The sequence below is a fragment of the Lipotes vexillifer genome, unplaced genomic scaffold, assembly GCF_000442215.2.
Source record: "Lipotes vexillifer unplaced genomic scaffold, Lipotes_vexillifer_v1.1 scaffold1258, whole genome shotgun sequence".
Taxonomy (NCBI): domain Eukaryota; kingdom Metazoa; phylum Chordata; class Mammalia; order Artiodactyla; family Lipotidae; genus Lipotes; species Lipotes vexillifer.
In genome coordinates this window covers 587,276-595,487 of record NW_006773444.1, presented here as the reverse complement: position 1 = coordinate 595,487, position 8,212 = coordinate 587,276, and the positions used below count along the sequence as shown (strand labels likewise).

General features: G+C 50.6%; 1 protein-coding gene across 1 annotated transcript in view; it reads left to right on the top strand.

Moving 5' to 3' along the window:
• The first annotated feature begins 4,991 nt into the window (after positions 1-4,991).
• Positions 4,992-8,212, top strand: part of GRB10 (growth factor receptor bound protein 10) — a 167,374-nt gene continuing 164,153 nt past the window's right edge. The window contains exon 1 of the mRNA XM_007448337.1: positions 4,992-5,138. The gene's annotated coding sequence lies outside the window, so the exon portion shown is untranslated. The remainder of the gene's footprint in view (positions 5,139-8,212) is intronic.

The window sequence follows — 8,212 nt, the reverse complement described above, 5'->3', positions numbered from 1 at the left end:
CCATTAGAAGTTCTCATCGTCTTGCAGCGTCATCCAGAAGAGCCGTGGACGTGTGGGCTCTGGGATCGCCACCTTATTAGATGCTCATGTGAGCGCTAACATTTTCCAGCCAGTTGTCCAACATTTTGTCTGTAAATAATGCCAGGCTTATTATCTTTTTCTAGTCAACATTTACACCACATTTCTGTTCCTTATCTCACTGTATTGTCTAGAACCTCCAAACAGTTGTGGCTAGTACTGTAACCGTGGGCTTCCTGCCCTAATTTAATGGGGAGGGTGTTGGTGCCTCTTCCTTCTGTTGGCCACCTGCCCGCAGGAGGTGCCTGTTATCTGGTTAAAAGGGCTTCTTATTTTATGCCTCATCACTGAAATCTCAGTTACCTGCAAGCAGGGTATCCCCTCCACCCCCTACGCCCACCCCCTCCAGTTATCCTCTATGCTTTGAATTTCAGGCTCTTCCTTTTGGCTGTTTTTTCCTCTAAAAGAAAAAAAAACCAACAACTGTGCTGCAAACAATGGAATTGAAAGACACAAAAATGAAAAGCAGCCTTACAAATAAGTGCAAAAGGTGTCTATTCTCTTTTCTTATCACACAAATGATATTTCATCCACAAGATAATAAAGCAGGTGAGGTGGATTCAAACATCTGTGGATATAAATCTCGGCTCTTCCGTGTGACCTAGGTGGGTACTGCGTTGTCTCCTGGGCTTGGTTTCTCCATCCGTCAAATGGGGTGATAATTCCGCCTTAAAGAATTGACAATATTTAGTTACTCTTAGTTAAGAGCCACTCATTTATGTGTGTCTCATTATGTGTCCCACATGTATTTACTCCTAATCTTTGGGAACCTCTGACATGGGAGGTCGTAGAGCATTTGGTGAGGTATCTGATGTGTATGAGGTGGTAGGACAAGGGTCATGGCCATCTCTGCAGTCATCACGGTGTTACCTTCATCTTGGGTGACCTCGTCAGAGGAGTCAGGGAACGGGGAGCCCAGGGATTCCAGTGCCACGGGTCCTGTGTGTGCCAGTAGTGGAAGCTTGGTGATTCGGACTCAGTCTCCAGTTAGGATAGCATGTGCTGCTATAATGGAATTGTAACACTCATATTCATAAGCCCAGCCCTTTGTGATGGATGCTAGCACGGATTTCTGTGCCAGCACTGCACTGTTTTAATTACTTGTGCTTTAGAGTGTCTTTCTCTGGGATGGGAGTAATTCTCCCTTAATGTTCTGTAATGGGCAGTCTTACCATTTATTTTATTTTGTCAGTTTTCATGACTTCAGATGGATACTGCCTTTCATTGACAGAATTAATTTTAATTTTTAAATTAATTACTTTGAAGAGAATCAAAACCTTTGTGATGCTTCTTATCTTCCCATTTAGGAACTTATGTTTCCATTCACCCAGACCTTTTATTTCTCTCACGGAGGGGTGGTGATATTCTTTAGTTTATGTTATAGGGCTGTTCGAAGGACCGAACTAATGCCTGCATGTGTATGTGTCAGCTATGGAGAGCGGGTCTTTTCCGTCTGTCATCTGGTCAGTTACCGTGTGCGTGTGCGTGCATGTGTGTGTGTGTGTGCACGCGTGTGTGCGTGCGTGTGCGTGTGTGTGTGTGTGTGTGTGTCCTGCCCCTCACTGCCCTGCGACTCTGGGCTAGTTTTGGGGAGAAGTGTCCTGTCTTTTCCAGGGAGGCAGTCCCTTCATCCAGCTGCATTTCCGTCCTGTGTGGCCTTGGACAGGCTTCCTCTGGATAACCCATCTTGGGGCTTGCTTGGCGTCCCCTGGAAGCCCCATGGTGAGGACTCATAGGCCCCTTGCTTCTGCTTGACCCTAGACTTGAGCACCGGGTGGGGTCTGGGCCCATTCATATGTTTTGGATAAGTTTTGTCGGTTTTCGTGGTGGCTTCCAGTTGGGAAGCTCTTTCTGAGACCTGAGTGCCCCGTCCTGGGCCACGCTCTCCATCCTGTGGAGCCCAAGGTTCTGCTGGTGGACAGGCTACCGCGGGACATGCCTTCCTGGCTGGGGCCAGGGTGTCACTGCTGAGTTGTTGCCAGACCTTTGCTGTGTGTCTGTGGTTTGAAAGCATGATGTCGGCATTTGGGTGGGAACGTCCCTCTGTTTTAACTTCCTTGTGTTGCCAGCATCCTTCATCCTCAACGTTCTGTCATCTGTGCCTGGGAAGCAGCTGTGGCATCGCTGGGATGCAGGTCCCGTCTAGGTGCACCTGACAGCACCGAGCACCAGTGCAGATCCTCAGCTTTAACTGTGGTTCTCCTTTAAGCTGACCACAGGGTCTGGCAACAGCGTTCTGAAACTTTATAATTACTTATAAAACTTTGCCTTTTCTTCGATTCCCTTTCATTCATGTATTTCTCAGTTTGTCTTCATAAGCGCCTTCTTACTCTGTGAAAACAGAGTGGCCTGTGAGATCAGTAAAATACTGAATTTAAGTTTTTTGATGAAAGGTATTCTGTCCCCTTTTGAGAGGCCCCAGACTTCATTCCAAACAGGCCAAATAGCCTCATCATGAAACTTGGGATTTGTTGAGTGTCTAAATAGTCATTGTTATGACTCTAAATATTTAGTGTGAGAAAGCTAGACAGAAGGAAAACTTTATATTAACTCAGGAATTTCTGGAAGATATCAGAGCCACTCAGCAGACATCAAGAGGTCCTTTGTTCCTGAAATATTTTCAAAGTAAGTTAAGACATTTCTTTTTTGCCCAAGTTTGTATATTCTTTAAGATGTCAAGTTTATGTCGTGTCTGCCTGTGAAACTGCGTGAGAAGCGCTGTTTTGCCTGATCAGCGATCAGCTCCCAGAGAGTTCCATGACTTCTGTGGGTGTGGGTGCAGCCAGCCAGGTCCCCGCAGGACGCCTTTGGGGCTGTGCTTGGCGGGGGGTGTGGGAGGTGGAGGTCGCAGCTGTGGGTGCCGGATGGGGCCATGGAAACAGCCCCTAGAGGTTTGTTCCTGATGAGGTGCTATATCTTAGTAACTCTTTTCAGTTCATCAGGTTCAAGAATCATGTTGTCTTTTTTTTTGTCTCCTGTAAAGTGCAACATCCACTTTCTTAAAAATAGACAAAAATGGTTGAAGTGGTGAGCAGCTTGACAGGCGACTATATGTCATTTTTCTTTAATTGTGGATTAACTTATTTTGCCCATTATAAAAAGTAAATCTCCCAAACGTATGTTGTCAGTTGGAAGGCGTAAGCCTGAAAGGTGCATTTGGAGGTGGTCCTGGGGTATTTGGATGGGCCTCCAGGCAAAGGTTAGTTCTCTGGTGATGAGGGATACCTCTCAGAATGAGATGGTTAGAGGTGATGACAGGCATATATGATACACTGTCATAATGTGACCTGGTAACCTTGCCAGACACACCAGCTCGTTGTCGTTCAAAGACCCTCACGCCTGTGTGACCATGCGCCTTTTTTTTTTTTTTGTAAAACTTGTGGTCAACTTAGCCACTTGAATTTAGAGGTGTTCCACTCAACATAAACATTATAACACTTTCCAGACTTACAGATTCTTAGAGGACCTTTCCTTCAATGCCTTTGCTTGTACAGGTGATATTCAGCTTTGAGCAAATAATCTTGTGTCGGGTGTCTCCCCTTTTGATCCTAAAAGGTCAGCATCACCTCTAAACATCAGCAGTCTTTACAGCTTGCAGGTAGCTGACATGTTCAGCACCTGACAGTGGGAGACTTGTGTGACATGTCCTAGTCACAGTAACTAGCATTTGTCTCACATTTACCGTGTGTTGGATCCTAAGTCTTTAGGTGCATGCCCTCACTTCATCCTCATAAAAGCCCTGGAGGGAGATACTATCTTGGTGTGGATTTTGTAGCCGGGGACCCTGAGGCTTAGGGAGTTGGTGATCCACCCACAGGTCACCTGCTGAGATGGGGTGAGGTCAGGAGGCGGCCCAGGCTGTCTGGCTCCCACGCCTGATTCTTAGCCGCTGTGCGCAGCAGGACCTTCTGCAGTGGTTTTCTACTTTCTGGACCCGTGACGTCTTCCATGTCAGGTCGGAGGCAGGGCAGGTTTTGCTTCCACTTGTTGAATGATCAGGGTAAGTTAGTTTAACTTCCCTGAGTGATGTGTTCTCCACACAAGGACACCATGTCACAAGCAGTGACCATCTCAGATAAACAGGCACAACGGTGCTCAGGACTCCCGTCCACGGAGCGTTTGCTTTGTGCCGATCTCCCTGTTAAGTCCTCGAGTGAGTGCGTTTCATTTGGACTTGGGGAGGCTCAGCGGTGTTCCAGGGCCGTGCGCTAAAATCCTCCGGGTGGCGGGCTGTCTCCCCTCTGCCCTGTGGCGGTGCCTAGGTGAGCAGACACTCCCCTGCAGCAGGGCGAGCTTTCACCTTGGTCCCCACCGTCTCCTCCACCCCTAGAACACTGCCCCGGCCCCCAGAAATAGCAGTTGGATCCTTGGATTGAAGGATATAGACAGGGTTCGAACTCCCTCCCTTGGAACATGCAGGGGCCACGTGCAGAGCCTTCCAGAACCGTGGGCCGGAACCTGGTCTGAGATGAGGATGGTCCCTGTGGGGTGGTGTGAGGGCTGCAGCCTGGGAGGACCTGGGAAGGACGTGGGCTGTGATCTGGGCCCCAAGCTTGCCTGACAGGTAAACTTGGCCTTGCAAGTGGGTGGAGGCCTGCCTGTTCCTTACCCGCCTGCTTCGGGGGGTAAGGGGGGGGTGGGAGGGGAAGCTCGAGGGCAGTGACCTGGGACCAGTGGCTTCGCGTGGCTCTTCTGGTGTCTGTGGGCATTTGTCCCTGCAGTCAGTTGACAGGGCATCTAGAAACCTGCCTCTTGTGGACTTCTTTCAAAAAGAGTCTGTCTTTTAGACGGTCTTCTTGAAAAAAACAACTTCTGGAGGCCTTTTTTAAAACTTGTATTCCTGGGCGCAGGGCATACAGTTCACATTTGTGCAAGTTCAGCGCGTTCAGTGACGGCCTCTTTGCCTTTCAGCTTTGGAGTTGGGCACCATGCTGAGCCCGCGGAGGGGGCTGCGGGGGGCGATGACCCCGTGACTGTGACCGGCCGCCGCTTCTCACTTGGGTCCTCTCGGTCCAGCCAGGCGGCCACCAGACACCCAGAGCCCCAGAAAACCCCGACAGGTAAGCTCTGTTTGGTTTCTTTGCAGGGGACAGGTCTGTTCACTGTTGATTAAGGGGAGATCGGTAAATGCATCTTATTGCATCAGTAAGTGCATCTTATTGCATCAATAAATGCAGGCAGAGGCATCTCACTAGGCGCTTCCTTTCCAGGTTTCTGAAGGGAGCCTCCACCTGCTCTGTGGCTTCCCCCCTTTCCCATCTTTGAGCTGAGGTGGGTGTGGGTGGGAGATCTCGAGGGGGTGGGTCCGGGTCCTGCAGACCCCGCTCTGTGCCGCCTGCCGTGCTGCTCACTCATTCCAGCCTCCTTGCTGGAGTGGGTGGTGGTCTGCTCCCAGGTTATTCTGAGATGAGCCCTCAAGAGTTGGCAGCTGGTAGTTTTAGAGCTGGGCCAGAACAGAACCGGGGTGGAGGGCCGTACTCAGACTGTTTTCCAACCCTGTGTTTGGGGGTCTTCCTACTTTTAGCACTGCAACTGGGGGCACATACATCATGAAGGTCTAGGGCAGGTGCTGGCCCCTCCTGCTTCACTGCTTCCTGAGGTGGCCGCTCTGGGGATGGACCTTCTCTCTCAACCCAGCCGGCCAGGGGCTGGATTCTTATGTTGCTGTTGGGGGTCTGAGATGGTAGTTAGAGAACTGAGGCTGGAATGGTCTTCCAGCAAAGGCGCCTGCGGGGGAGCCTTTGCTCCTACTGGAGAGTGTATCAGTCAGCTCAGCCGCCATAACAAATACCACATTCTGGCTCACAATCATGGAGGCCAGAAGTCCAAACTCCAGGTGTGGGCAGGGCTGGTTTCTTCTGAGTTCTCTATCCTGGGTGTGTGGATGGCCGTCTTCTCCCTGTGTCCTCACATGATGTGTTTCTGTGTCCTCTTCTTATAAGGACGCCGTCATATATGGGAACAGGGTCCCTGTGAAGACCTCATTTTACCTTAATTACATCTTTAAAGATCCTGTCTTCAAGCACAGTCGCATTCTGAGGTCCCGGATGTTAGGGCTTTAACATGGTGCTGTTTGAATTTACCCCCTAACAGAGGGGAACCGCAGACCAAGTGGCTGACAGGGCTGGGGGATTGGGGCCCGCAGTGCTGGTGTGAAGGCTGTGGCTCTGTCCATGTCCATCTTGCCTCCCTCTCCCTTTCGCATTTCATTTCTCCACCTCTTCCTTTCTGTTGCCTACCTGCTGACCTTTTACTCCCCTCGGGGTTTCCTTTACTGTCCACAGAGCAGAAAAGAAGGGTTTTTAATCCTTTGTGTTCACTGGGTTCATTCAGCAGATGCTTCCTGAAGAGTCAGCCTTATCTTAGAGGTCGAATAACATTGTACATAACCTGTTCCAAGTTCAAAAAGTGCACATGTGAACTTTCCGTGTTTCTCTCCAGATGGTGGTCAGGACAGTTGATTTTTTCCTGGGGTGTGACATTCTTAATGAGGCTTCTCGAACTTTCTCGAACTCTCATGGCCCTTGTGGTGAACAGCTTGTGCCTTCAGACAGGCTGCTTTTTGTGAAGCAGGGGGCTTTACCCTCTTCTCCCAGAAGAGGTGAACAGAGGTCACAGAAGTGCTCAGTCTCCCAGGAGAATGAATTATAGTGAACACACGTGCTCTGTGGCTGATTACAGCGCCACCTCTTTGGTGTCCGAGGCCCAGGGCGCAGGTGCTGGCCACCGGGGGCTTTGTCTTGTCTCTGCGTGAACTGCATGGTGCGCAGGGAAGACCCCTGCAGGGTGGGGTCTGGATGATGCTATCGCGCTGGCTCTCTGCTCCTTTGTGCTGCTTTCTCTTCATCTGTGACCCTGAGCCCTTCTGAGTGGTCCTGAGATGCCTGGAGGGTGGGGACTGTGTATGTTTCTGGCGAGCCTTCACAGAATCAGAGAGACACGTCTGAAAAAGGCAAGAAACACCCCTGAGCACCCTGAGACCACACTTCTTGGAGCACCTGACCAGCCTACACCTCCTGTCCTTCTGGTCAGATCAGTCAAATGCAAAGACGTGAGCCTGTGGGTTCTGACGGCCTGGCCAGGCACCTCTCGGCATGGACACAACATTGAAATGAAGCCTCGTTTCACAGTTAATCCTGTTTGGGGCTTGAAATCTAATTATCAATGCAGTTTAAGTAGTGGGGTCTGCTGGTGTGGAAGGCGTCGCGCGGGGCTTCTCTCGCTCACCTCCGAGGGTGGGAGCTGCGTCTGTGGCCGCCCCGGTCCCCAGAGGGATCAACAGGTGTAGTGACTAAAGGGTGGCCCCAAAGATTGCCCTGGGGTGGGGAGTGGATTTCCAAAACTTTTTCAGCCCCAGATCGCTTCCTTGACCTGGGCTCTCTCCCCGCATGAGTGTGCCCCTGTTTCTTCCCTGTGTCACCATGACACCTCTTCCCCAGGGATGAGAAAGTCTTCAACTTTTTAAAGCCAGTTTGTATTATTCTGTGGCTGCACACTGCACCCTTAGACCTGGCCAGACAGAGTTGGGGGGCAGGGTGGGCTCCACGCTCAGGCCATTGCCGTTGGCCATCTGAAATGTGCATCTCCTCCAAGGCAGTGCCAACCTCTAGGGGGCAGGGTGGAGCCCCTTTACACCCTTGATGAGCCCCTGCAGTAAAGGGAACACATTGGACCAAAGTTAGACTCTGCTTACCTGAGCACATTAAATAATGTGTCTGATTGAAACCATTAGTAGATTTGTTCTCACTTCCCTGACTTTTTTCTACTCATTCTGTAAGTTCCTCGTTAGCACCCATGTGGTTGGTACCAGGTCTGACTAGGCGCTGGGGCCACCTTGGTCTGCATACACGGGACACACCTTAGTAGCAAAACTCCATAAAGAACTCATGTTCTGGGGCTTCCCTGGTGGCGCAGTGGTTGAGAGTCCGCCTGCTGATGCAGGGGACACGGGTTCGTGCCCCGGTCCGGGAAGATCCCACATGCTGCGGAGCGGCTGGGCCCGTGAGCCACGGCCGCTGAGCCTGTGCGTCCGGAGCCTGTGCTCCACAATGGGAGCGGCCACAACAGTGAGAGGCCCACATACGGCAAAAAAAAAAAAAAAAAAAAAAAAAAAAAAAAAAAAAATTTAAAATCC